Genomic DNA, 25,530 nt, shown 5'->3' with positions numbered 1-25,530 from the left:
ATCTGAAAGATGATTTCCAGTGCAGAGGGGTCCTGATCCAGATGCTGAGTGACATTTTGCTGTTGGTGTGAATGGGAGGGAGACCTTTCCCTCGGTGTATCTGGAAGTTTCTTGCTGCACAGCCAGGTACATCATACTCCAGACAAAAGCATCTTCAACTTTTTGCCCTTTTTTTTTGCTTTTGCTTTTTAGTAACTCAGGGCTATTTAAACAGCAGTTTGAGGCTGAGTTTCTTCTGCTCTCATTTTGATGTTGGTTTTAGGAAGGAAAATATTTTGAGAAGCAGATTATCAAGCAAAGAGAGAAGGTGTGGGATGCACGGACTGAGCTGTAAATACTGACTGAGGCTGTGTCCTGCTGTCCTGGTCACCTCCTGCAGCTGGGGATCTGCTGTTGGATAGCACCCTGTGGCTGGTCAGCTCTGCCACAAACCAGCTTGGCAGCAACGTGAATTCCTGTCCCACAGACAACATGCTCACAGCTAATTTTGCCCTTGTTCATGTGATGGGTATTTATTCTTCATTGTCTTAAAAAGGTATTTATTTTTAAACCTCTGTGGTCTCTGGTGCCTTACAGTCTTGGTACACGTGTTCTCATGAAACCACCATCAGTGGGAGATGCTATCTATATGTCTTTGCATTTCACATGTGGGAAGCCAAGGCACAGGGAAAATATAACATCATGGGATAATTCAGGATGGAATTCAGAGCCCAGGCTGCACCTCCCGCACTCCTTTTTACACCCAATATCTCTCCTCTGCACACCACTGTGAGAAGCCCAGCTCTGCCTTCTGCATCACCACCCCGGGGGTGCTGGGGGCTACTCTTGGGCCCCCTGCAGCCTCCTCTTCTCTAGAACAACCAAGTCCCGTTCCCTGATAACTGTCTTTGCTGCTGGCTCATGCTTCATCACTCTTCATCCCTGCTGAAGTCACTGACTGCAGGAGGAGGAATAGCTGGTGTCCTGTAATAGGCACTGTGATGCTGCTTGGAGCTGCACTGTGGTTCTGCAGCTGCCTCCAACAGCAAGCTCCACAGTCACTTGAATGTTCTCTTCTTAATTTGCTGTCTTTTTAAAAAATGTGTATCTTTAGGGCATATGACACCTCCAATTTCATAAATCAAGCTGGGTAGGCTCTTATTTTTGCCTTAGGATCATAGAATAATAGAATCAATATGGCTGGAAAGGATCTTCAAGATCATCAAATCCAACCATTAGTCCTACACCACCTTAATCACTGAATCATCTCCCAAAGCACCAAATCTGCCCATTTTCTAGACACCTCCAGGGATGGTGGCTCCACCACCTCCCTAGGCAACCTGTTCCAATGCTTCAACACTCTTTTAGTGTAGAAGTTTTTCCTAATATCCAATCTGAATCTCCCCTGACAACATGAACCTGTTTCCTCCTGTCCTTGTTCAAAGCAAAACCATCAGATAAATAATTTTTTATTTGTTCCATTTGCTCTGTATGCTTCATGGGGAAGCATCTACTCCTGCTGCTCATCTAAAAGATACATGTGGGGCAGTGTTTATGGCAGCAAAGGCCAATCTGTGGAGCTGAACCACACGCAGGTCAGCAAAGTTCAAACGTGTTTCCCTGCTGGTGCTACACAATTAGATCCATTGGGGGGTTCACATATGCAAACTAAAAGTACTCTCAGTGTGGGAAATGGGAAATGCAATGTGTGTACCAAGCAGAGGAGTTCTCTGGCTTTTCCCCCGGGGCCCTGTGTTGCTGTGCAGGGTGTGCCCAGAGCAGAGTTGGGAGAGCTGAGACAGTGGTGCTGGGCTTGCCAGGGAGAAATTAGGGTCCTGGGAAGGAAACTGTGCTGATGCCCAAGAAAGTGACTGCTCTCTCCTCCCTCTCTTTCCTCGGTGTTCAAAGGTGTGTGGTACATGCCCAGTGCCTCCTGGCCTTGAGAAAGTTTTCCTTTGTGGCTGTGAGACTCAAGACTGTGGGATTGCTCCTTCTTTATAGTCTAATGTTTTTGTAACGTTGTTATGTTGTCTCTCTTATTAAATGCCTTTTCTTAGTCACTTTTGCCTGCTAGTTTGCCTTTTACTTTTGAGTCCATTGGATCAGTTTCAGCCAACCATGAAAATAAGGTATTTGTTTCCAAGAGATGAAGCAGGAGGCAGGGCCCAGGGAGACAAACAACTGAGGGAGGCACAGGTACCTCGCTGATATCCTGAGAGAGTCTGTGGGAAAGAAACAGGGACTCAGTTAGAGGCTGGAGGGAGATCCATGGTGGGGAGACAGAGGGAGAGGCCATGAACACCCTAATCACAGAAAGTGTCTCCTTGGCATTTGTATGGTCCCCAGACACTGGAAAGTCCAACCGCAAGACACAAATCCATAGGAAATGAGGTCTCATTGGTTCCACTGGCCACAGCTTGCTCATGGCTCCACCAGCACTTCCAAGTGTTCAGGTCGGTCAAAGGGCTCCTGGAAACTGGGCAGATGTCTTCCCTGAGTCACCCTGCCTTTCCACCTCTCCAAGGTCAAGGTGCTTGACAGGCCAGGGCACCTCTATAGGAAGAGAAGTCCAGCTGCTGATTGTCATGCAGGCATCCAGCCTGCCTCTGGTGTCCTTGTTCATTGAAACCCATCTGCATCTTTGTGTTTTTGTCAGAGATTTTACTAACCAGAAAAATGTGGCATTATAAGAAGGCTGTACCAGCTTGTTATTCATATCCTCTCCTTGGTGAGAAGGAGCCAGAGAGCATGTTTTAAATGTAGACCATGGTCAGATGGTGTGGTGAGTGCTGGAAGACTGGGATGGTCTGGCAGAAAAATAATTTCCCCTTTTAAAACCACTGAACAGTCCTTGTACCTCCACAGTCCAGTTAGTTAGCTCGGCTGTGCAGCCCAGGCATGGAGACGTGACCCGATCTGCTCCTGATTCCTCCCAGCACCCCTGGGTGAGCTCTCACTGCAGCCTTTGCTGCTGTGGGTGAGGAATGGGCTCTGCCCCACTTTTGGCTGCCAGGGAAGGGGTCTGGGTGTTCAAAGGGATGTCGTTTTTTCTTCCCATGCTGGCTGCTTTGCAGTCCATTTGTGATGCGGAGTCACTGTGGGAGGCTGCTGGTATTTCAGAGGTAGGGTGTGAGTTTGGGCTGGGCTGGGCAGGGACTGGGCCAGGGCACTGCCTGGTGTTGGTGCTGCCTAAAGTCTGGGTTCCTTTTGGGCATTTTCCACCACTCCATCACGCTGGCCCAAGAGAGTGAGGAGAGCTGGTGCCACAGTGCCTGGGAGAGGCTGTGTGGCACAACACGTGGCTTAAAAGAAAAACGAAAACAAAAAACAAAAAAACCCTAAACAAAATGACAAACCAGCCCACCAGCCCTTGGAGACAGCATCAGCAGGAAAAAAAATGCCTGAAAGCTTAGGCAGCCACAGTTGGGTGCATGGTAACAGCAGCTCAGGTTCTGTGGGGCTGAAGTCACTGCCAAGCCTCCTCCTCCTGCCTGTGCACTCTGCACCTCCACCTCCCATCTGCCCTCCAGAAACGCAACAGCCCTGTGACACAGAGTTTTCCAAATGTGACACATTTCTCTAACATTGCTTTCAAATGTTCCTAGTGAGAAACACTGCTGCTCATTTTGCCCGTGGCCCTGCACGGCAGCAACGTGGGCGAGGGCAGCAGTGCTGTGGGCACAGCCCTGGCTGGGGCAGTGGGGAGCTGCTGGCCACCACAAACACAGCATCCCCCAAAAGACAGGGTATTGCTGAGGAGGTGCCACCAGCATCCCTCTGGATGGTCACCTCACTGCTGGTTTGAGCTCTGTGCCCAGCTGGAATGGGCAGCCAGGTGGGCAGCTGTAACCCACAAAGGTCACATCTGGAAAGGGTGTTTGGGCTGCTCCTGGGGATGAGCCCCTGAAAACCCCAGGGTTGAGCTGGCTTGCCCCTGCTTGCAGGGGTCAGTGTGCTCACTGGGGATGGGAGGTTTTGAGAGGCAAGAGAGCAAAGGTGACTGGAGTGAGTCCTTAGAGCTGGAAGGAATTCCAGTGAAATGCCAGTGCCATCCCTCTGTGCTCCTGTCCCATGTCCTCCCCTCCTGCCTCCGTACACAGGCTCCTTCTTAACACGAGGGGAAGGCAGAACTTCGATATCAAATCTGGTCCATTAAAAACAGAATGATGGAGACATTTACTTCCTCTGAGCCCACCTGTCAGTGTTTGTAGTTTTACTATAATATTTTCCAACATCTTCCCAGTATTTTTCTCTCTGTTGCTGTCCACAGAGGCAGAGGAAAAAGTGAAACCAGGCTTTCTCAGATGTTTTAATAACAGCCTAAAAAAGCTTTACACATTGATCCTACTCCATTTGAGTCATCAGAGGTCTTATTTACAACTCTGTATTGCTTAAAAAAAAAAATCAAAAAAAAATCACTGTAGACCTTCTGTAAGCGCAGGTCACCTGGCTGCTTAAAGAAAAATCTCCAAAGAAAAATTTAAGCAAGTTCAAAGGAATATTGGTTAGTAAATTTTTTTTTTTTTTTTTTTTTTAAGCAACCCACAAACATTGATACTGTCTTTAGGAAAAGATTCTACCATTTGAAAATGCCAAATGAGTGTAACAGCCCTAGTGCTCTCTTCCTGTCTCTTGGCCTTGTTCCATGATGCTCATAAATATTTGATCCCTTTGGTGCATTAATCCCTTACAGCAAAACTCTTAGTGTAGAAGGGCTGCAGCCGTCTGAAACACCACAGGATAGTCTGATAGTTTGATAGTTCACAAGTAGGGATTTTTTTTTTTTTTTTTTTTCTTTTTTTTTTTTTTTTTTTTTTTGGCACATGGGGATGGATGCAAGTGGAGAGGGATGAGAGACACGTGCAGAAGGGAGCAGTGGTGGGACCTGCAGGACAGTTTGTAGCTGCCCATCCTTAGCAGCCCCTTGCAGGGCTCTTCTGCCACCCTCACAAACCACGTATGGAATTTCTTGTTTGCGAGGCAAAAATTAAAACAGCTTCACCAGAGAGGACTGAGGAGATGGGTTCTGATCACCACCACAAAGGTGCAGCAGGGAGGGTTAAGCAGCCTGGAAGTGATTAAGACTGCTCTAAATTATTCAAGCTCTTAAAATATTGTAGGAGTTGCCATACTGGAGTGCACTGGGGTCCAGCCAAAGCCTTCTCGTTGCTGGCAGGTTCCCTGCTTGGTGATGGCACAGGAACACATGCAGCAGAACATCACCCTGGTGTGGGCCAGGGATGCTGGTCATCTGCCTTGGCTATGTTGGCTTGCCCCAAAGCTCCCAGCTGGGGAGAGTGACATGGGTATTTTTTTAATAACTTTTGTTCCATCTGGAGGAAACAAAAAAGGTCAGTAGGCAAATTGAAATGTAGCATCTCTCAAGGAAAAAAAAAAAAAAAAAAAAAAAAAGAGAGAGATAAAAAGGTAAGAAAGTGAGGTGATTACAACATGTTTGTAATCAGCTGTCACACTGAAAAGATCCAGTATGAGGCTCTGGGTTCATCTGTAGTACAGAGGAGCAGAATTTTACTAGCATTTTTTATTTCATTAGGAAAATCAACACCTAATCTATGTGGGATATGATAAACTCTGCATAGAAGTACTGCTTTTAAAAAATCATTTGTTTGTTTGCCATCATACACATTGTGTTCGTTGAAGAAAAGTATTTAAGTATTTAAAAAAAAAAAAAGAAAAAAAAAAAAAAAAAAAAAGGCAAGTCTGGCACATGCTGAATCCATTCCTTTCTGTGCAGGAAGAAAAATAACAATTTATTTCCCATACAGCCAAACTCTTTCACAGTCTGCATTACTCAAAGCTGGAGTAATAACCAGCAGCAGGAGAGGCCTTGGGCTGCTGGGACATTCTTTGCAAGCAGAGGTGAGTTTGGTGATGGGCTGCTGAGTAATCTCTAATCCTCTGTATCAGCCATAGGGTCTTTGGGAGCTCAGCAGCCCATACCTGATAATACTGCTTGTCTGCTCCTTGATACAGGGTTAGTTTTCCCTGACAACAAATAGCAGTGGGCAACATTTGAAACACACTGAGTAGATTTCCATGAGACCAGCTCTGCTCTCAGTACTGGTTGGCCAATGGTGCTTAAGTGCCTTGGATGCCTAAAATGAGTTGTTTTGCAGCATTACCAATTACTGACTCAAGATGGTGATACAAACAGTGCAAAGTTTGGATCTCATCTTTCTGGCTCATGTTGGCTGACAAGTTAATCTTAAAATAACAGTTATCTAATGGGGAACATCCCACGGATCTAGACAACTGGATTATAAAAATAGCCTCACTGGTAAGAACCCCGAAGTAATTTCTGAACCATGCTGTGGGTAAGGGCTGGAGACATGTACCTGCTATCAAAAAAACAAAAAAAGGAGCAAAAGGCTGGCAAGAATTCCCTTTTAGTCTGCCTAGCATTAGTAAATACCTGGAGGTCAGCAGAAGATGTATTTATAGTTGTAACCACATGAAGCGAGAAAGCCTACGCTTGCCCTGTATTTTTCCATGAAAGAAGTGAAGTAATTCAGGGTTTGTGAATAGATCACTGTTCCTGGACCTTCTTTTTTGACCCTGATTCCCTTTATATAACAGTCTTCTGTTCCTCCTGTGGATATATTTTTTTTGCCGGGAAAGTTATTTTTGGAATGATGGTTTATAATTGATGCTAAAGCATGCAATAAGGCTTTTATATATATTCTGTGTGCTCACACTTATTTTGTGTAATTGCCGCCAAAATTCAGCTTACTGTATTTCAGTTTTCTTTCCATGTTTATATCTGACTTTGTCTCCTTCTCATTATTAAGTTTTTCAAACACATTGTTGAACATGAAAGATTCAGTTCAAATTCCAGAGCTACAATAATACCCATTCTGTTAATGCAAAAGTACTGATGTCTCAGAAAGTTAACTATCACATAATGTCATCCAGTCAGGCTTTTTTCTGAGGGGCAAAGCTAGTGAGCTGTTTTAAGATATTTATATACACTCAGAAAGACAAAGTAATGAATGAATATATATTTAGGACCTACTCTGCTTAAACACAAGAGGGGAGGGGTAAAGTGAGGAAAGAGAATTCTTTCTACTTAGTTTATGGAAACCTAAATCTGTCCTTCCTACAAACAAGACCAGCAATCCCAGTCTTAAAATACTCGTACTGAAACAGCTGAAGTTTTACCAGCTAGTGACTTCATAGCATAAGGCCACATCCTTATTACATGAGTGCTCTGGCTATCTGCATTTTGAGATACTTTCAAAGTGCAGGAGTGAAAATACATTCTGGCAGAAGGATGGAGACTGGAAACTTTTGCTGGAAGGCTGCTGTTGAATAGAAGCATGTTTTCTCTGCATCACAGCTCTACTTCTTGAAAAAAGACATGTCATAAACAAATCTGATTTTGCTGAGGGAACAGATATAAGGTCCTCCTCTTATGAAGGTTCTTCTTTTTTACTGTAAGCCCTACTTAGACTGGGATGCTTGCCATTATTATTATGCTCCTATAATCTTGTTTAGGCATACAGTCAGGCTTGTCTTGCCTTTTGGAAGTACTGAGTGAGTAGGTTTTCCCAATTGAGAAGCCTTAAAAATCTTTACAATTTTAACTTCTGCTTAAATACCTTAAAGCCCAAGCCTGGAAATAAATGCATGGAAGATTCTACCTTGCTCCTAGTCAGAGGAATGCCTCTTTTGACACAATCTGGTTTAGTAACCCACACTGGAAAAAGCTTTGGAAGCTTCTGGTGTCATTGACTTGTCCTGGGGGTGAATAATGCTGGGACTTGTACTGGTTTTCTTCAAGAGATATTTTTACCCTTGTTTTGTTTCCCAATTCAAGAGGTTTTTTGTGAATGAGGTAATCTGTTATTTTCAAAACTAGAACTAGGTACTTTTTAGACCATTGATTTGGTGCCATTTTTGGTACCCATAATGTCTTTCCTGTAACTCATTCCCAGATCTGAACAGATACTCTCCAACATGTGCTAAAGTAATTTTGTCTCTGAAGTGTATATAGATCATTACAGACTGCATCCCAGAGCAGGTGTCCATGGATGGGGATGACCATTTTCCATCTGTTTGTTTTATTCCCTGGCGTATTTGTCACTATTAAATGATTGCTGCAGTGACAGAACTTCCCAAGTATGCATTACTGAATTTCTATTTCAGCTTGGAAGCAAGATGATAGCCCTTTGGCATGCACACAGCCAAGGGAAGACAAATATGAACAAAGTGAGGCTTTTAGTTCCCCTATCTTTTCAAGATCATTTTGTTTTTTAAAAAAATAACCTTGTAAGGCTTAGTACTGAGCCTTACTGCCAGCACAGGCTCAGCTGCAAAGCCATCAGGGTCAGAGGCGAAACGAAGCGGTGAGTGGGGTGGGAGAGGGTGGCTGGGGGAGCTCTGGGAGTGATGGAGTCACAGGGACAGGGACAGGGCAGGGGGACTCGTGCTGCCAAGGTCCTCTCCTGCCTGCGTGGCAGGATGCAGGGAGCAGCAGGCTCTGTGCCTGGCTGGCAAAGGCAGGGATTGGGAACCACATACAAGGTCCAGGTGAAGGCAGCGAGCAGCAGCTCAGTGCAGTTCAGCTCAACATGTTTATTGAGCTAGACTGAACAGGCAAAATTGTATTACCAAGCACTGCTTCCTTCTTGGTTACCAATACTGAGTCACTTAATAGAGTAAGCTCAACTTGTAAAGTCTATTTTTAATCCTTTGCTCAGATCCATTCAACTATAAATAGTCCACTGTCTTAAATAAATCCCATCAGAAACTGAAAACACACAGTGTTGTTAAGGACCAATCCTCAAACCTTGTCCCTAACAATAACTGGTGCTCTCGGAGTGTAAGTAAGAAAGAAACAAATTACTAAAACATGTATCAGATTTAAAGAGCAAGCTTTCCATAAACAGTCTGACACCTCACTGAAATGATGGGGTTACAGGTTACAACAAGTCCAGGCAGGCCACAGGGTTCCAGGAGCCATGGGTCAGTGCAGCTTCAGGGCCAGGAGATCAAAGAGCAGGGGGGCTGAAACTGGGCTGCTCTTATTTTTAGGTTCCTGTGTTAGTGCAGCCTGGATGGATAAGAGCTGGGAGGTCTGACAGGTGCTGGGTCCTGCTGGAAGAGCTGGTTGGTCCCTGTGGTCAGAGGCTGCTCCCCAAGGGGCAGGGGTTGCCTCTTCTTTTGAGTCGGGAGCAAAGCAGCTGAGAGGAGTGTGAGCTCTCCCACATCTCAGTGCATCTCTGGTGCCCAGGGTGATGGTGCTGGCATTGCAGCAGGGTGGGAACTATTTACCTCTGATGCCTGTCTACATCTCTCTGATTTATCTCTGCTTCCAGAGATGTATTTTCAATAAATCTTAGGGTTTTAGGTATTGCAGCACAAGGGTTAATCTCAGTGCAGCAACCTCCTTCATGACCCTCCCCAGTGCTCCAATGAGTGTGACAGCCAATGGGGGATCCCCTAGGGTGGGTGTGTGAGGCTTCAGGAGGGCTCTGGACCTGGGGGCTGGTGTCAGGAGCAGCCATCTCATGCTGGCAGGCAGCACAGGTCTCTGCCATGAGAGCAGGGCAATGAAGGACCTGTGTGCCCTGGCACGCCACGCATTAAAAATGAATGGCACCGAGGGAAAATTCACTGGGAATGGTTTTTGCACGGAACACCTAGAAGCCTTTCAGGCATTTTTTGAGGTGGGGACAGGAAGGTATTGGGGAAAAAACTGTGGGTTGGAAATGTATTTCCAACTATTTTTAAAGTAAACAAATTCCTTTTGAAGCTGTGGGCTTGTTGCATAAATTGTGCATTTGACAGAGTAAGTGGTGGGATGTTATGGTAATTACTAATGTCCCTTGAATATTTGGTTAACCACTATATATAATCCCACATGCAGCAGCCTTTCCAGGGAGAATTTAGATCTACCCGTTGGGCAGGATTAACTGTTACTCTCTTGTTTCAGCAACTTTTCAATTATTTGATTCCAGCACAAGGAGTTTTCCATTTTGGGGAGAAAAAAAAAAAAAAGAAAAAAAAAAAAAAAGGTGTCCCTTTGACTTCTGACTTCTGAAAACAAGTTCCATCCTGTACCTGTGAGCTGACTGCCTGGGTACAGGGCAGGAGGGGCTGGAAAGCTGTCCTGGCTAAAGACCCTGGCTCTGTTGCAGAAATTGATTTGACTGCTTTCCTCCCTAGACCCAGACACACAGCAAATGAATTAATGCAGTGCTGTATTGGAGGTCAGGTTCTTGCAGACATATTAACACTTGAGAAGGTACCCAGTCCTAACCTACTTCTCCTACTTACACCTTTCTGCTTAGCTTTCCAGCAGGCTTTTATAAGCTTTATTAGTATCCAATTGCTGTTCACTTTCAGCCTGTTTGTTGCATGGCTGGGAAGCTTGTCCTCTTCTTCATGACTGCAGCAACCCATGTTGTGCAATACATGTGTTACAGAACTCTAGTGAGTGTCCCAATGGCCTGGCTTGGGTGGGTGCTGAGCACTCTCCTTGCACTGCCTCACTCATCTGCCTTCCCCTGGTGCTTCTTCCCCCCCTTTCCACCTTCAGGACAGTTTGTCTCATAAATGCACTCAGGTGTCACCAGCACAGATCCTCACTACTGCTCCAATACAAGATTTGATATCTTGTTTTTCAAGACATTAAGTAAAAATAAAATATCACATTGCAGCCACTTCCCAACATAATTCCTTATCAGCATGTTAAAATAAGAGCTTAGCTCACTGGAGTACGATTTAAAGCTTAGGAAAATGTCAGCCGTAAGCCTTTGCACTCTTTTGTATAAAGTAAGTCTGGGTGAAGTTTCCAAAAATGATTTTCATACAAACTGAATACATATTTCACTAAGGATAGACCTTTTTATAACCTGCAGAGGTTTTTGAGGGGCTTTAACAAGCAGTGGTGAAACCATGACAATGGTGCCTTTCTGGATGTAGAAACAGGGTAGCAGTCTGGTGTGAGGGTTTTTAGTATTCAGATATCTGCAATAGAAATCCAGTTGCCCAAATATTTAAAAATGTGTATAATTTCTTGTTTCATTTTCCATCTTCACATGCTTAGTCAAAGGTTTCTGGATTTGACCTTTTAAGCTGGTCCAGGAGTCAGTCAGCTGAGATGATACATACTGCTAATCACTGCAGAATTAACTGGGCATAGGAACAGTGTCGTACCTAATCACCACGAGGAAACATTTATCAAATACTAGCAATAAATATTGCAAAATCCATTCATTTTCAAAGTATTTAGAAACAGAAATGGCCTTTCTTTTGGTAAATTGGCAGCACCCAGAAATTTGCTAGGTGCTTTAAGGGTAATTCTCTTACTGTAGACACCACAAACTTCCTGGCTGGAGAGCTTAGGAATCCAAACTGAAGCAAGACCAGGAGTTAAGTGTTTCCAGCAGAAATGGGGATGGAGACTAGAGGCCAGAGCCACAGACAGCAATTCGGGGTCTAGGCACCAGATCTGGATGGGAATGGTGGTGATCACCATCTGAGCAGGGGAGCTGGGGAAAATGTTCTGTTCCTCCTCAGCTCTCCCACGTGTGCAGGAACTTGCCCTGTCCTTCAGCCAACTCCTTCTGCAGCCTGGCCTGCAAGTGCCCAGGAGGAGGGTTAAGTTATACCACAATGTGACACAGCTTCTTGAGAAGCTAATGCAAATAGCTGGGCATTACTTTGTTTGCATTGGGAGCAGGCTGGGGAGAGGAAGTTTGAGGAGAGATTTAAAAGACAATTCGTGGTAAGCTGAGCAAAACATTTCCTCATGGAGATGTGGTGTGGAAAAAAAACCCAGTTTGGGTGAGCCTGAAAGGAGCACCAGGGATCTGTATGTATGAGATGGTGTTAGAGCCCAGGCCTGGATTTTCAAAAGAAGAGCAAGGAGTAGAACTGCAGATGGTAAAAACATTTATACTGAGACCAGAGGGTCCTAGGGTGGCTCCCACTGTCTTCAGGCTTGCTCTGAGGAGCCCGAACTTGATGCAGGAGCATGAGAAGCTATGGTTTTGAGGAATCCCAGAGTCAGGTGACTTGAAAAGCAAGATTATAAACCAGGGGGTGGGGTTGCAGAGTTCTAGTCATGATCAGGCTCAGCCCAGACTAAGCACTAGAGTTGTGAGAAAGAAATGCTGGCACCTAGACACATTTTGGGAGTACAGAAGAGGTAAGGAAATAAGAAATGTCCAAAGCTATCCAACTCTGAGTGCTCGAGTGGAAGGAGAGGTGGTGAGACTGCTGTCAGGAATGGGGCAGGGGGTCAGGAGGAACATGAGGATTCAGTCTGTTGTCCTCAAGAGCTCTGCACAGCTCAGCACTGCCTACCTGCTCTCCCTCCAGAAGCCCTTCAGGACACAGACATCTCTGTGACAGCTGGGGCTGAGCTGCATCCTGGCTGTGGAGGGAGGAGGTCACTGAGATGTGGGCAGCTGGGGGCTGCTGCTGTGGCCAGAGCAGGGGTGAGGGGCTGCAGACAGCTGCTTCCCTGAGCTCAGTGGTCTTTGGTGTCTGTCTGTCAACTTACAGCCATTCATCAGGTCCTAATCCAGTCATAAATTTTAAAATATATTGTGGCTGTCCTATGGAGGCAACCCCACACCGCTCTTTCTATGCATTGCTAACTTATTTTTATAAAAATAACAAGTCTACAGTGAGTGCTAGGGTTCAGGCACATGCAAGGGAATTGGTCTTATCAAAACAGATGCACATAAATCCATCTGTGAAGGTACTAAATACTGTAGAATGGCCATCCACCCTATTTAATAGGAGACAAACCCACACATACCCAGACACCATGCTCACAGCCCTTTGTCAGAGGATGCTGGATGATCAAAAGTTATGATTACTCAACAGAAAATAATGCAACAATTTCTAAGCAGCTCTTGATTCTGGGTTGGTTGAAGGAAGCTCATTTACATTTAAATACCCTTAAGCCCCTGAGAGGGTTTGAATTTTTCAATATGTTTGGAAAAGAGCTTGTGTTTCTTCTCCATGTCTCAAATATTCTCCTACTTACTACTGGCCCTTGCTGTTTCATTGCAAGGCTTCTCTCTTGTGAGCTGATCCTTTGCATGGTGCTTCTTTCCTAAGCTGGCCTCCTGTTTTAGAAGTCTACATATTCTCATGTTCAGCTGTCAGGCATTTCTGTAAACTCCTTCACTGAGCTATGGCATGTAAAAAACATCACAGATTTTCCTAGGCCTTTCCAAGACCACCTCATCTCTGTCACTTTTTCCTGTTTTGGTACTGCATGGTGTAGATTGCAGAGCAGCAGTGTATGGGTGGAGTGTGTATCATGGGGGGTCGTTTGTGATACCTTACTTAAAACTGGTGTTTGGGTTTGCCAGGGTGATTCTGTGTTAACAGGTTTTTATTATTCAAAGAGTATCTGACCTTTAAAGTCCAAAGGCCATATTTATGAATGACTCCTCCTGCTCTCAGTGCCGCTGAAGATTACAGTACACAAACAAAAGCTGAAGCATACTTCTCCCATGTATCTTCTTGAGAAATCAGTATTTGCCTCTGGCATTCACCAAGGGAGCTTTCCCTTTGTGTGTGAGAGGAAAATGGAGCAGGCTACAATAAAAGGCATTGTTGGTCCCAGCATGCAAAGAATGATGATCCAAGAACTGAAATAATAGAAAAGTGTCAGGAGGGAATTTAGTTCACAAACATGTCAGGATAGCTTCAGGCTTACTCAAGTTTTTATTCAAGCTTCTCATTCTTCTTAAATTCTTTCCAGGCCAAAATGGATTAAATAGTTGCTAATCTTCAATTATCCATCGTTTGAGGATGGCCTTGCTGTGCCGCCGTGTCAGCCTCCAGTTCCTTAACGCCAGTAAACCCCGGGGACTCACTGGGGCTCTGCTCGTGTGCTATGATTAGGCTCTGTCTCTTCAAATTCCATCATTAAGGTCTCTGCGGGAGGGGCCTTCTTGCTTTGTGTTCTGGAAAGTATCTGTCAAGACAGTCAGCAAGTATGACCAAGTATTGCACCCAACATGTACATAGCAGGTTATAAGTTTTTGGTTTTACGAGCTGGTTTCTAGACCAGAATATTGCCTGACAGCTGTTCTTACAAATCATTGCAGCTAGGAAAAGAAAACTGGTCTTACTGCTACATACCTAGACAGATACTGCCAGCCTTGGACTTTAAAAAAAGAAAAGAAAGAATTTAAAATTGTGTTCTTTTTCTTCTCTTGCTAGTCCTTTTGGGATGTTGTCCAACTTAACTGACAACAAAGCAAACAAAAAACCCCAAACATTCCCACAGGGGTATTAATTTTTTTCCTAAAACTTTTTTTTATTCTTTAAAATTATCTTTAAAGTTTAGAACATGTCTTTTTTTCCTCCTCTTCCTCCTTATTCCTACTGAAAACCCTTAGAAACTAATGCCAGGCAAGAGTTTGTGGTAGCAGCTAAGTGTAAAAACTATGTAATTTATGTCCTGTGGCCCTATCAAATGTAATTGCAAACCATGTTCACAGTGCTGCAAATTACACAGCACTTCACTAATGTGGGAGATGGCTCACTGCCTATTGTGCTAGATGATCCCACACCTAGAACTTACAGGCAGCTTTTATAAATAACAAGGCATCCCCTTCTTGCCTGGCCCATGAAGGACAGATGGTCTTTTTCTCCTTCAAGAATTTCCATCAGCCTTTACTTGTAATAGATTGTGTGAATACAGAGTCTTTGTATTAAAAGGAATGTATATGGCATTTATTGGCACACTATAACATATCACGGTGAAGCTAAATTTTCAGCTATTTCTTTCAATTATTCCTTCCAGAGTACTGCAGCAGAGGCTGGGGATAAATGAGAATCAAAGAGATATTAAAGGGGACTTAAAAAAAAGCATAACACAAGTTAATACTCTTCAATGTTCATAATACTATTTTAAACCTTCCCCCTGCTTAGAATTTCACATGTAAATTGGAAGGTTATGGATGGCTCAAGGGGAGTGATGGATTTCCCCTTCCCCTTTTTTTTTTCTCTTGATGTAGCCCATGGTTTATTTGTTCTTTGGTAAAGAAACTTGATCTTAATTTGAGATAATGTAACAATTTTGTGCAAACACAAGGTGATTTATACAGCACAATGTCTTCGGCATTGTGGTTTTGAGCTGTCAGACCAAGTGCTATTTTGCCTTTGTCTTTTCAGAGCTTTTAGAGGCCTTGTTTTTGGATCCACAGGTATTTAATGAGTTTTCCCACTTCAGTTGATAATAAAGGCGATAAACATGATGATAAAATAAGAGGCCTGAGCTTTTAGTGGCTTTTTTCTTCAGTATGCTTTGCACAGCTTCACTAATTGCTTTAGATTCAGTTCTAAATTATTGAAGGCTTCTGAAAAAACACATATTTTCATCAAGGACAATTAGGAGTTCCTGGAAACTGGAGTTTTTGAACTGCTCAAGCTCAGCTGTCCATTAGTTACTTTTATTTATATAACAACAAAAGTGTTCCAGGAAAAGTGAATAGAGTATATACAGTTTCCTGAGAAATTTTTGCTGTATTGTTCCTTACAAGGGATTTAAAACCTGCTCTTTCCTTTTAGAGTCCAGACCTGCCTCAGTTCACAAGGGATGGATAAACACTGTAATGACAAAATACATAAAGGCAGGGCTTTAATTCCAGGAGAATCAGACCAGTCCGTGGATGTCAAAATGTAAGCACTCTCTGCTCCGTCCTGCAGGCTCTCAGGGGTGTACCCAGCTAATGACCTGCATGCCCACAGAGCTGCTTCACCTGCTCCTGACCTGAGAGCACGATCTCACCGCAGTTGGTTAAAGCTGCACCAGGGCCCGGGCTGCTCCTCAGTGCCTGCCAGAGCCGCTGGAGAGGCTGCGGGCACCGCGGAGACTGCGCGGGCAGAGCCGTGGCTGGGGGGGATGCGGGGAAATCCGAGGCGAATTAAAAGAAACAATCGGTTGATGAGAGAGCAGGCAGGAGGGGACCTGTTAATGGAAAATGGCCTGGGCAGGGGAGAGGGGGCTGCAAAATTAAGTGGAAAGTGAAAAACACTGAAAGTGGAGTGAGTGGGACAGGGAATGACACTGACTGGAAGTGTCTTGTGAAAATCTCTGTATGGCACAGGAGCTGGTGGTCATCACCGAGCAACTGCTGGGCTTTAGGAGGATCACTCAGGGTTGGAGCCAGGTGCAAGCAAAGATTCGGTTGTTGTTTCCTGTTTGTCTGGGGAGTTTTGTTCGTTTTGATTTGCTTTTGTAAAAAAGCAATGTCAGTGCTAGCAAGAGCAGAAGGCTTGACTGTAATGAGCTTAATGAATGTGGCACAAGGGATGTTTCAGGTAGAAGGAGAAATGTGGGATTTCTTGTGTGTGTAATTAGGACACTTGGCAGCTGGGTAAGCTTTAATTGCCTTCCAAAGCTCCTGATTTTGCCAAGGAATGAAGACAGTGAAGAGAGCTATTGATTTCCATCTGGGCAAACAATGAACTGCTCAGTGCTCGTCAGCCTGGTGTGTATCTTCATTCCCTGTCACTGCTGTGTGCAAGCTAAAGCTGCTTTCATCCACAGCTTTCAGGTGGGGGCTCAGTTGAATATGTGGCTAGAATTGTGAGCTGTTAATGGTAAAAGCTGCCTTACCAAGCTGTCAGTCTACCGTGTGCTGTTATTTTTGGAAGATTTCCACATCTCTAGGTTCCTATACAAAGCGTCTCTTTGCTGTAGTGTCAGTCTAGTTGCCCCCTGAAATAAAATGGACACAGAAAGAGCCTTCTTCTCCCTCTGCTCAACAGGAGCAAGGCAATGTTTATTTTATATGATGCATGTTTGTTTATAAATGTGGTGTTACTGAGCAGTGGGCTAGATCAAAGAAATAGATTTTGCATTTCACTGTGAAGACACAGCTGTTCATAGTCAACGTGATCTTGGGGGGGCAGCTTCCAAATTTCATGGGCTATATGCCACATTTTTGCCCTGTCATTGACAGTTTCATTGTTCCAGGGGCACATAGATGGTACAGGTCATGATCTTGCAACACAATGAGAAAACTCATATGCAGACACGAAGTGTTGCAAGTTAATTAGGGGGGAAAAAAAAAAAAAAGAGAGAGAAGTGGTATTTTGGGGAAAAAATGAGAAGAGAGAAGGGGGAGCTAGAATTTAATAGCTGTGCAAAGCTATTAGAAAAACAGACTTGCTGCAATTTCACAATACACAAATAGCATCATTAGGCACAAGCAGATTTTTATAGAACTAATCAATCTAACACTGTGCATGTAATGGAGAATGGTGTGCCTGTGCAGAGTAGATATGTATATGGTTTTCTGAAATAAAAAAAAAGATAAAAGTTTGTAATAACAAAATCCCTTATGACGAGGAGCAGATAATTAGTAAAATGGTCCTGTTCAGCAGATGCAACTTATTCATGTAGGAAATTCTACCATATAGTGCCCCAGGGGCCTTAGGCAGTATACAGTAAAAATAAGCATGGTCATTAGTAAAAATTGTTTGGTGTCCTCAATTCTAGCAAAATTATTCATACACCAAATGGGAAGAAACAAAAACTCATAAGCACTGATTTTCTTTTTGCTGTTTTGATCTGGAATGACTTCACTGGAATGACTGCACTAACAGCAATGATAGGGTAGAATCAGCCTCCAGATACCTAAATACTGAGTGAGTGTGGTAAAGTTAAATGATGACTTATAAATTAAAATGAAAGCAGTGCTTGACTAATGTCTAAAAAGTAATGACCCAGAAGTAATTTTGTCCAAAAAACTGTATATTTAGAAGTGGCTTTTTCTGACTTAACAGGAAAGGAATGCCTTATATGGCTTAATATGGTCATCAATTAGTCATATCTTGATCTTCTTGTTTGTCTTTCTTTAAGAAAGATTTAACTTGATGCAGTAGGAAAAAATATTCTAAATTCAAACAATCCCTCTTGGAATCAGTGATTTACTTCCCCTTGCCTTTATTAACTAATCCCACCAGAACATCCTGTAATGGAAATGAACATTCTATGTCGACAACATAGCAGAGATGAAAAAGACAACTTTGAGATTCATACTTGCCAAGTTTAAAAAAGGAAACTTATGCATCTTCTCTTGGTTGGTGAGATCTTGAATTCCATCTTGTGTTATTAGAGTATTTTTAAATAATTATGTCACTATTGTGTTGCTTTTTTGTATCTGTGTGTTTATTTGCCTTTCTAATCAGGAGATGACATCATGTGCAGGATAAGTAATCTGGCACCTCAGGCAGCTCTATGACAGTTATTGATATATCACCTTCGTTAATCAGTGTTGGATTTTAGTCTCATTTTATACACTGAGCAGTTCCACTGTTTGTAACAAAATACTTCCCACATGAAACTGTCTTATCATCTTCACTGTTTCTGGAGAAATTTTGAGAAATGACTCACGGTGTGATGTGCCCTACTTAGGATACTTCAGATGCTGTGTCTTCCAAAGTGCTTCCACAAGCCTTTGACTTTCAGGCCTTGAAAGAAGAGTAGTCATAAGTGGAAGTGCCTGAAGCCATTACTTATCTTTAAAAAGAAATCTTTCTCTTGTGAAAAATAAATAAAAGAATGCTTTTCCCTCTGCTATGAAAAAAGTTGTTTTAAATTACTTGTAACTGAAAGGAATAAATAAACATCTAGTTCCATTCCTGCCATTAACACATGCTGAAGTGAGCAGGTAGTTATGCTTTAGATGTGTATCTATCCTGTAAAACTACGACCATAATAATTAAATAATATTTTATCTAGATGCACAATAAAATATCTTCCATTCCCATTTACTGTGGGAATAAAATAATTTACCATATGGTATTTCTTCTATGATCCTGAATGGAATAAGAACATGAGCATTTTGAGGCACTGGTCTATATGTATTTATAGCAATAAGGAGAAAAACTGCCAAAATGTATGAAATACACTTCTCTGAGAAATCAGTATGAGAGGGATCTGCTTTCAGTGCTGATTTTGTCTGTGCAGTTATATTGTGAAAGGCATAACTGGTCCTCTTCACTTGATTTCACAAACACATTTCAAACAGGACTGAACTGATATGGTCAGCAAAGCTACTGGCAAGCATACTCACTATGTGAACAGACTTCTCCTAGCAGTTTATTAATTCAATAGTAATTCCTTTCAAATAATGTGTTTGTATGTCTACCTAAAATTAAAATGGTTGGATCGCCACAAAAAAATTAAGTTGCTGTGAAGTGTACAAGGATAGAGCTTTTGAAATATCAGCAGATCCAAGTGTGAGCATCCGTGCAAATTATCTGCAGCACACAGCAAATAGTAATTTACAGGTTACCACAAGTCTTCAGGATTTGGGGGATTAAAAAATTGTAAGCAGCAATTTCAAGACAACACAAGAAAAGGTGAATGAGATATTTTACTGCTATAATTAGGAATAGTTCCCTGGAGCTTAATACTGTATCATGGTTTCTATTGAACTAAATGAACTGATTTTTGGTTGAAATCCTGCTAATCAAGAGCAGGTTTGAATTACATAGAGATGGTTGCTGTTGTTTTTAACAGCAGTAATTCAGTAATCTACCTTCTTGCTCTTTGTGTTTGGAATATGCTGAGGTGCAAGTCTTCATTTTGAGTTGTGCTGATCTGTGGGAGAATTCAGACAGACCCTGTGAAACCTGAGCACTGGGCTAACAGCAACTCCATGAAGGTCAATAAGGAGAACTGCAGACATTTTCAAATGGGTGAATCTGCATGAAATAGAAACCAGCAGACCAGGAGCCTGCTGAAAAGGATCTTTTCTGTGGGCTCCAGGCTCTGCTTCATGTTGGTGAGACCCTGTTTGGAATACTATGTGCAGTCTGGGGTTCCCTGGACAAGAAAGAGATTGAGAAACTGGAGGTTGCCCTGCAGAGGGCTGCTAAGGTATGTGACATGAAAGGAGAGATTTAGGGAGCTAGGCTTGTATTGTTTGGAAAAGAGCTGTTTAAGAAGGAACTAATAGAAACCTATGGTTAGTTGAAAACTGGTTAGAAACACAATGGAGACAAATTGTTTTCAGTAGATGCAGAGGACAAATCAGGCAAAAGTGGTGCTTTGGGAGGTGTTTGAATTGAACAATAGGAAAAGATTTTGTGCTACAAGGATGCATGATTCTAGCACCAAATAGACAGAGATAGTCTCTGATCTTACTGATGTTTGGAAAGCAGACCTTGAAGTCCCATACATGGTTCAGGTCAGCATTCCCTCAGAGTGGAATGTCAGGTAGCATCAAGGGTGCCTCATCTCCTGCTGGTCCATCAGCTGGAGGCAGTGCCTGCTGTGCTGCCCGTGGGCCCTGCCAGGTACAGTGACACTACTTGTCAAAGAAATTGTGGGGTGTAGGAGAGCTGTCTCTTTCTGATTTGCACCTTAACCACTCCATTTCTCTGTTCTTTTTCAGCTGGTGAGTTAGAGGCATCCAGAGACCTCTCGGTTAAGTGATAAGGAACAGAACAGGGTCGAACAGAACAAGGTCAAACAGAACAAACTGATCTCTTGCTGCCTCTTCAAACCTTCCAACTGGTGTCACTCTGTATAACCTGCTCCCTATGGAAGCACCTACACATTGTTCCCTTATGGATAGACAAACAACTATTAAATATTTCTCTTTGAAGAAGAAAAGATTGTTCCATGTCTGTTCTGTGATCAATAACAGCAAGAGGTATTGCCACCAGCCTAGATACGTTAATAGTGAAGATAATTTGTGTATGTGTTCATGTTCTATAGCTTCTTAATTCTGACACTTAGGACAGCATATTAATAAGCTCTGTAAAAAAGCCTATGGAAAAATTTTCACTTTCTTGCCTTAATGTATTAATGTGTCTTTTTGTCTCTAGCACTAATCTTAATGCCATGGAAACTGGCAAGAGAACTGCTTGCCCTTTGCAGGCACACAAGGGAAACCATAAAGTTGTTGGGTTGTGTATATATGTATCTCTCCCATCATTCTCTTTCTTGTGGATACAAAAGCTAATTTCCCTTTAACCAGTTTCTTGTAAACATAGAGTTTGATAGTTGCATTTGCAAGTTATTGACCAAGTCAGCACTAAGCATTTACAGACCAAGGCAAAAAATGCTTAACTGATAAGAAAGGCTGAGAATTAATCTTCAGGCAGCTGGCTCCTGGAAGGAATGGGAAATGTGAACTAAGAAAAGCAAGAAATGCTACAGCCAAATGTCATTGCATCCTACTGCTGAGCTTGCAAGGGCTTTTCAGGCAATGAAAGCAGAGGACAGCCTGCCACGCTGCCAGCTGGTCAGCTGGCTCCAGAGAAAAGGCAAATGGAGGCTTAGGATAAACATTAAAAAGTAACTCAAGTTGCATGGTGAAGGACTTGGGTCTTTTAGAAAATATGAACGTGCATCAATCAGCGTTTTTAAGCTTTTGCTTTTTTAGGGACTAAGGGTATAGTTTTGGTGGAAGACTTGAGGTAGAGAAAAAAGCCAGCATGTGCCTTACTCCTCTTGTATCCATGAAGCCCATGGTGTACCAAGGGCTTTATCCCCCCTTCACTCAGGCAGCCTTTTTGTGCTGTCCCCAGGGGCACTGGTAGCACCACACAGCAGCTGGTTTGGGATTCATGAGATCCATTGAACAGCAGCTGTGTAAATGCAAATGGCACGAGCCACTCGCCCTTCTACTGCTGGAGATGATGCTTTCTTACCAAGTTGATAAAATAGCATATTTCATTAAAAATACTGTTTAATAGCAGGAAGAGTCTTATTGTTTAATTTTCCCAGAACAATTTACAAAGTACTTATCTCTGCCCTGTCTCCTCTTTCTCTCCTGTTTGGCATAGTATTTTTGGTATATTTCTGGGAAGTATGTTCATCAGGGAAACAAATGGTGTCTTTCCATTGTTATCTGTAAGAGAGATATCAGCCACAGTAATTCAGCATAAATTTTCAGAGTACTGATCTAACTTTTTAGCTGTGGACATCTAAGCCTGTGATACCTAACCCGTGCTTTTTAAAGAAATTCCACAAGTGACTTTTCCCCTGCAGGGAAAGAAGAGCAGAAGTTAATGTAAGGCATGTGAAGAGACAGAAGCACAGGATGTAAATTCTTAAGAGAACAGCAGCTTTCTCCTGAATGATCTGTTTGCTTATCCAAGTGAATCCAAAAGCTGATCCTGGATGTACTAGTGCAACCTATTGTAACAAAACACGTGGGAAGACTATAAATGTGAGGAATGCCCTGCGCCTCTGCGTGCTGTCCAGGCTCCTTGGTGCCATGTGTCATGGCAACAGTGCTGCCAAAGCTGACTCTTAAAGAATTGCCCTTTGACAGCTTTGTCTCCCAACAACTGCGTAGCTGTCAGCTCAAGGGAATTCCTCCTTCTCTGGAGGATGTGAAATGCCAGCTGAGAAAATGCCCAGTTCTATCCCCTAGCAGACAAAACAAATATTGTGTTTCCCCTGAATCAGCTATATATAGAATTAATCTGACCCTGGTAATAGCCTGTGTGAGATAGCTCGGGTTCAGCTCAGGCAAGGGAAAATGCTGCTCCCCAACAGGATTTCACTACAGGCTGGCAGATGTGCTGTTGACTTACACCACCCAGAAGAGGCTGGTCTCCTCTTCCAGGAGTGATTTGTGAAATAAAGAATACATAACAAGCCAAATCTGTTAAGCATTTGGAAAAATGCAAAAACACTTGGGAGGTTGTCCATGCAGTGGGGTGAAGTGACTTGTTGCCTAACATCTTTAGCTCCTCTAAAGGAGGAGCTGAGACAATTATTCATTAAGAATTCTGCTTCACTGAGTCACTATGGGTTTTTTATATCACAGTACTAGAGCAGAAATTGAAAACTTCTGTCAACTATCTGGGTGAAAACCCCTTTGAGTTGCTTTTCATGTATCTAAAGCACGATTAAAGTAACTTTTTTCTCTGTCTGTAAGATGTGATCTCTGTACCTTTACTAAGCAAATGACCCACTGATTGTAAGGAGAGTTTTTTTCTGCAGAGCAGTGTTTGTTTCTGTTAATAATGGCATTTGGCTGTGCAGTAGTTGCACGTTTTTTTAATGAGGTTGAGAAATCACTGAAATTTTCATTCCTTTTAAAAAGTGAAGCTCAGTGTCTCTCCATCTTTGCAGTGCATATTCCTATTGCCATAGCAGGATGGGCTGGTGACCGAATGGCTCAGTTGCTGTCTTGTCCTGGCTTTTCACTGTCTCAAGTTTCAAGTGGCATTTAATCAACAGTGTGACAGATGTCTGCTAAGGCTTTGGAGCCAGCAGTGTTGTTCCAGGAGCTGCAAGTGATGATAAGTGTCTTCAAACTTTGCAGCCATCTAGCACAGCCAAGCAATCAGCCCATGGGTTCTGCATTTGCACCTGGCAGTGACCCAAATCCTCTTTGTCACGGTCACACAAATCGTTCAACAGCAGTGACCTTCAGTCACCTAGTGGTGCCCATAAAGGTTGCACATTTGTTACTGGGGACATCAGACTCATCATTACATAGCAGTTTTCACAAAAATTACCAGCCATTTTCAGTCTAAAACTGATAGTAGAATCATAGGACTGGAAAGGACCTCTTCTTATCCATCCTTCTTCCTCAGCACTGGATTTCTGCTCCTGGAGGGTATTTCTTTAACTTCATAATAAAACTCTTATGGAGGCTGCACAACCTTCCCACAAGCTTCCTTCTTCTCTGCTCCTTATTGTTAGAATGTTTTCTGTACTTCTCCTTGCAATAATTAAAGTTTGTTGCTTGCCTTCTACATTACAGAAATTCCCTTAATCTTTGTGGAAAATTTGTACATAGCTGCAGACTGTTCTTAAGTCATGGCTGTAAAAAAAAAAAAAAAAAAAAAAATTCTTATCAATATGCTGCTCTGTGTATTTATGATTTTTGTCATAACTTTTAAACCATACCTCCTTTTTCAGTATTTATTCCTTTCTCCCAAAGATGAATGTGTTATTCACATATGCTTCCTCAAGTAAATTTTGCAAAGCAATTTTCTTCTCACTGTCACTGCCAGACACTCTTTGAAGTGTCAGTGACAAAACACCTGGATTTGCATCCTTTTCTGTATTTTTTGTACGAGGCGTTTTCTCCTCTCTAAATATGTCTTCCTATTCTATTCTTAAGTAGTCTGCAGTCCATCTTGTGTTGCAAGTACGGTTTTCATAAATCTTGAGGAATCCCACAGTGAGTCACAGCTTTTTTTTCTTTCTTTGTTGGGGGGTAGCTTGGCTCTTTTATACTAGGTGCTCCAGCAGGATAAAATTACAGGAAAACACTGCATATAGAGCAAGGTAGACAATTAATATTATGTTGATGTAACTGACCCATTTTGTATTTCTGCATATTTCTGTATTTCTGCATATCACTTTTCATGTCGCTCCACAAGATTGTGTGGACAAATTCTATTATGTAATTTTAATTTGTGAGTAAATTAGTATTTTATTAATCTTATTATAAATACGTACAATTTTGGTCTGGCTGCATCTGTTCCTAGATTGTTAATGATGCCTTTCTGTTCAACATAAATAATAGAACAATCACAATCAGCAAACAGATCTTCATTTGTATTTAAACTGCACTGTTTTATACGCATATGGAAACACAGATTACTTTTTTTTCCCCTCTGTAGCTGTCACTTCTGTAACCTTGTCTAAATAACTAACTTTGTATCTCCAAAACACATTGTATTAATAGCATACCACTGTCATACCACTGCACCTCATAAAGAGATCCTCCAGCCTTGTGTCCCATTACAAGGAAAGGTACTGAGAAGCTGTCCAAGTGGTGTGTGGCCCCCAGGGAGCAGCCATGGCCACCTGAGGTCAGCCCGGGTTGGTGACAGTGCTTTTGGGAAAAACCTCCCTGCCCTAGTGCATTGTGTGCATACAAGATGACAGTGTGACATCACCTCATGCCTCATTGCAACCTCAGTGAGATCTAAAAATTGTCATTTATAAATGCACAAGGTATTTATGGATGTCAAAAAAATCTGTACTGATAACTCTCTTATCCATTGGCTTCAAGAATAACTATTTTCAATACCTTTTCAGATAGACCCCCAGCAATTACAGGAAGACAGTAGCACTTTTTCCTCTGGCTAAAAGTGACACTAACAAAAAGCAAACTAAAGCATGCTAGTGGCCACATCCTAAATCTATAATAAGTAAAAATAGGCTTTAATGGCTGAGGATCACATATTATACCTGAGACAGTATAATACTATTTATAGTGATTTCTCAAGAATTTGAGATTATAGCAACACAATTCCATGTACATTTCTTTTACAGATAACAATATTTGCACATTATTCAGTGAATGACAGCTATTCAAATAACTGGACCTATGCACATTAATGAAAGGCAGCCTTTAGAAGGTATTTGAAAAACACATGGAAAATGCAGATGAAAACCTAGTCAGCTGCCACTGTGGAAACACACTGTAGTACTTTTTTGTGCTATTCTTTAACTAAGTTCCCAAATGCTGAACATGTGCTGATGTCCACAACAGCATGGCCAAGGCAGCAGCCTGGGTTTTGCCTGAGTGCCAAAAGGGGAACATGGAGCTGCAT

General features: G+C 42.6%; 1 long non-coding RNA gene across 4 annotated transcripts in view; it reads left to right on the top strand.

Moving 5' to 3' along the window:
* LOC139799110 (uncharacterized) overlaps positions 1 to 24,429 on the top strand; it is a 37,089-nt gene extending 12,660 nt beyond the window's left edge. For 2 of the 4 annotated variants that reach the window (XR_011727091.1, XR_011727092.1), the window contains exon 4: positions 21,992 to 24,429. This is a non-coding gene — a long non-coding RNA (uncharacterized lncRNA). Of the gene's footprint in view, positions 1 to 262; positions 2,040 to 20,387; positions 20,649 to 21,991 lie in introns of those variants that run through there. The other 2 variants (XR_011727093.1, XR_011727094.1) reach the window with 2 other exon arrangements.
* Positions 24,430 to 25,530: the final 1,101 nt, after the last annotated feature.

The sequence above is a fragment of the Heliangelus exortis genome, chromosome 8 (assembly GCF_036169615.1).
Source record: "Heliangelus exortis chromosome 8, bHelExo1.hap1, whole genome shotgun sequence".
Classification (NCBI taxonomy): Eukaryota; Metazoa; Chordata; class Aves; order Apodiformes; family Trochilidae; genus Heliangelus; species Heliangelus exortis.
The sequence above is the reverse complement of the archived record's forward strand: the minus strand, read 5'-3'. Positions and strand labels throughout refer to the sequence as shown.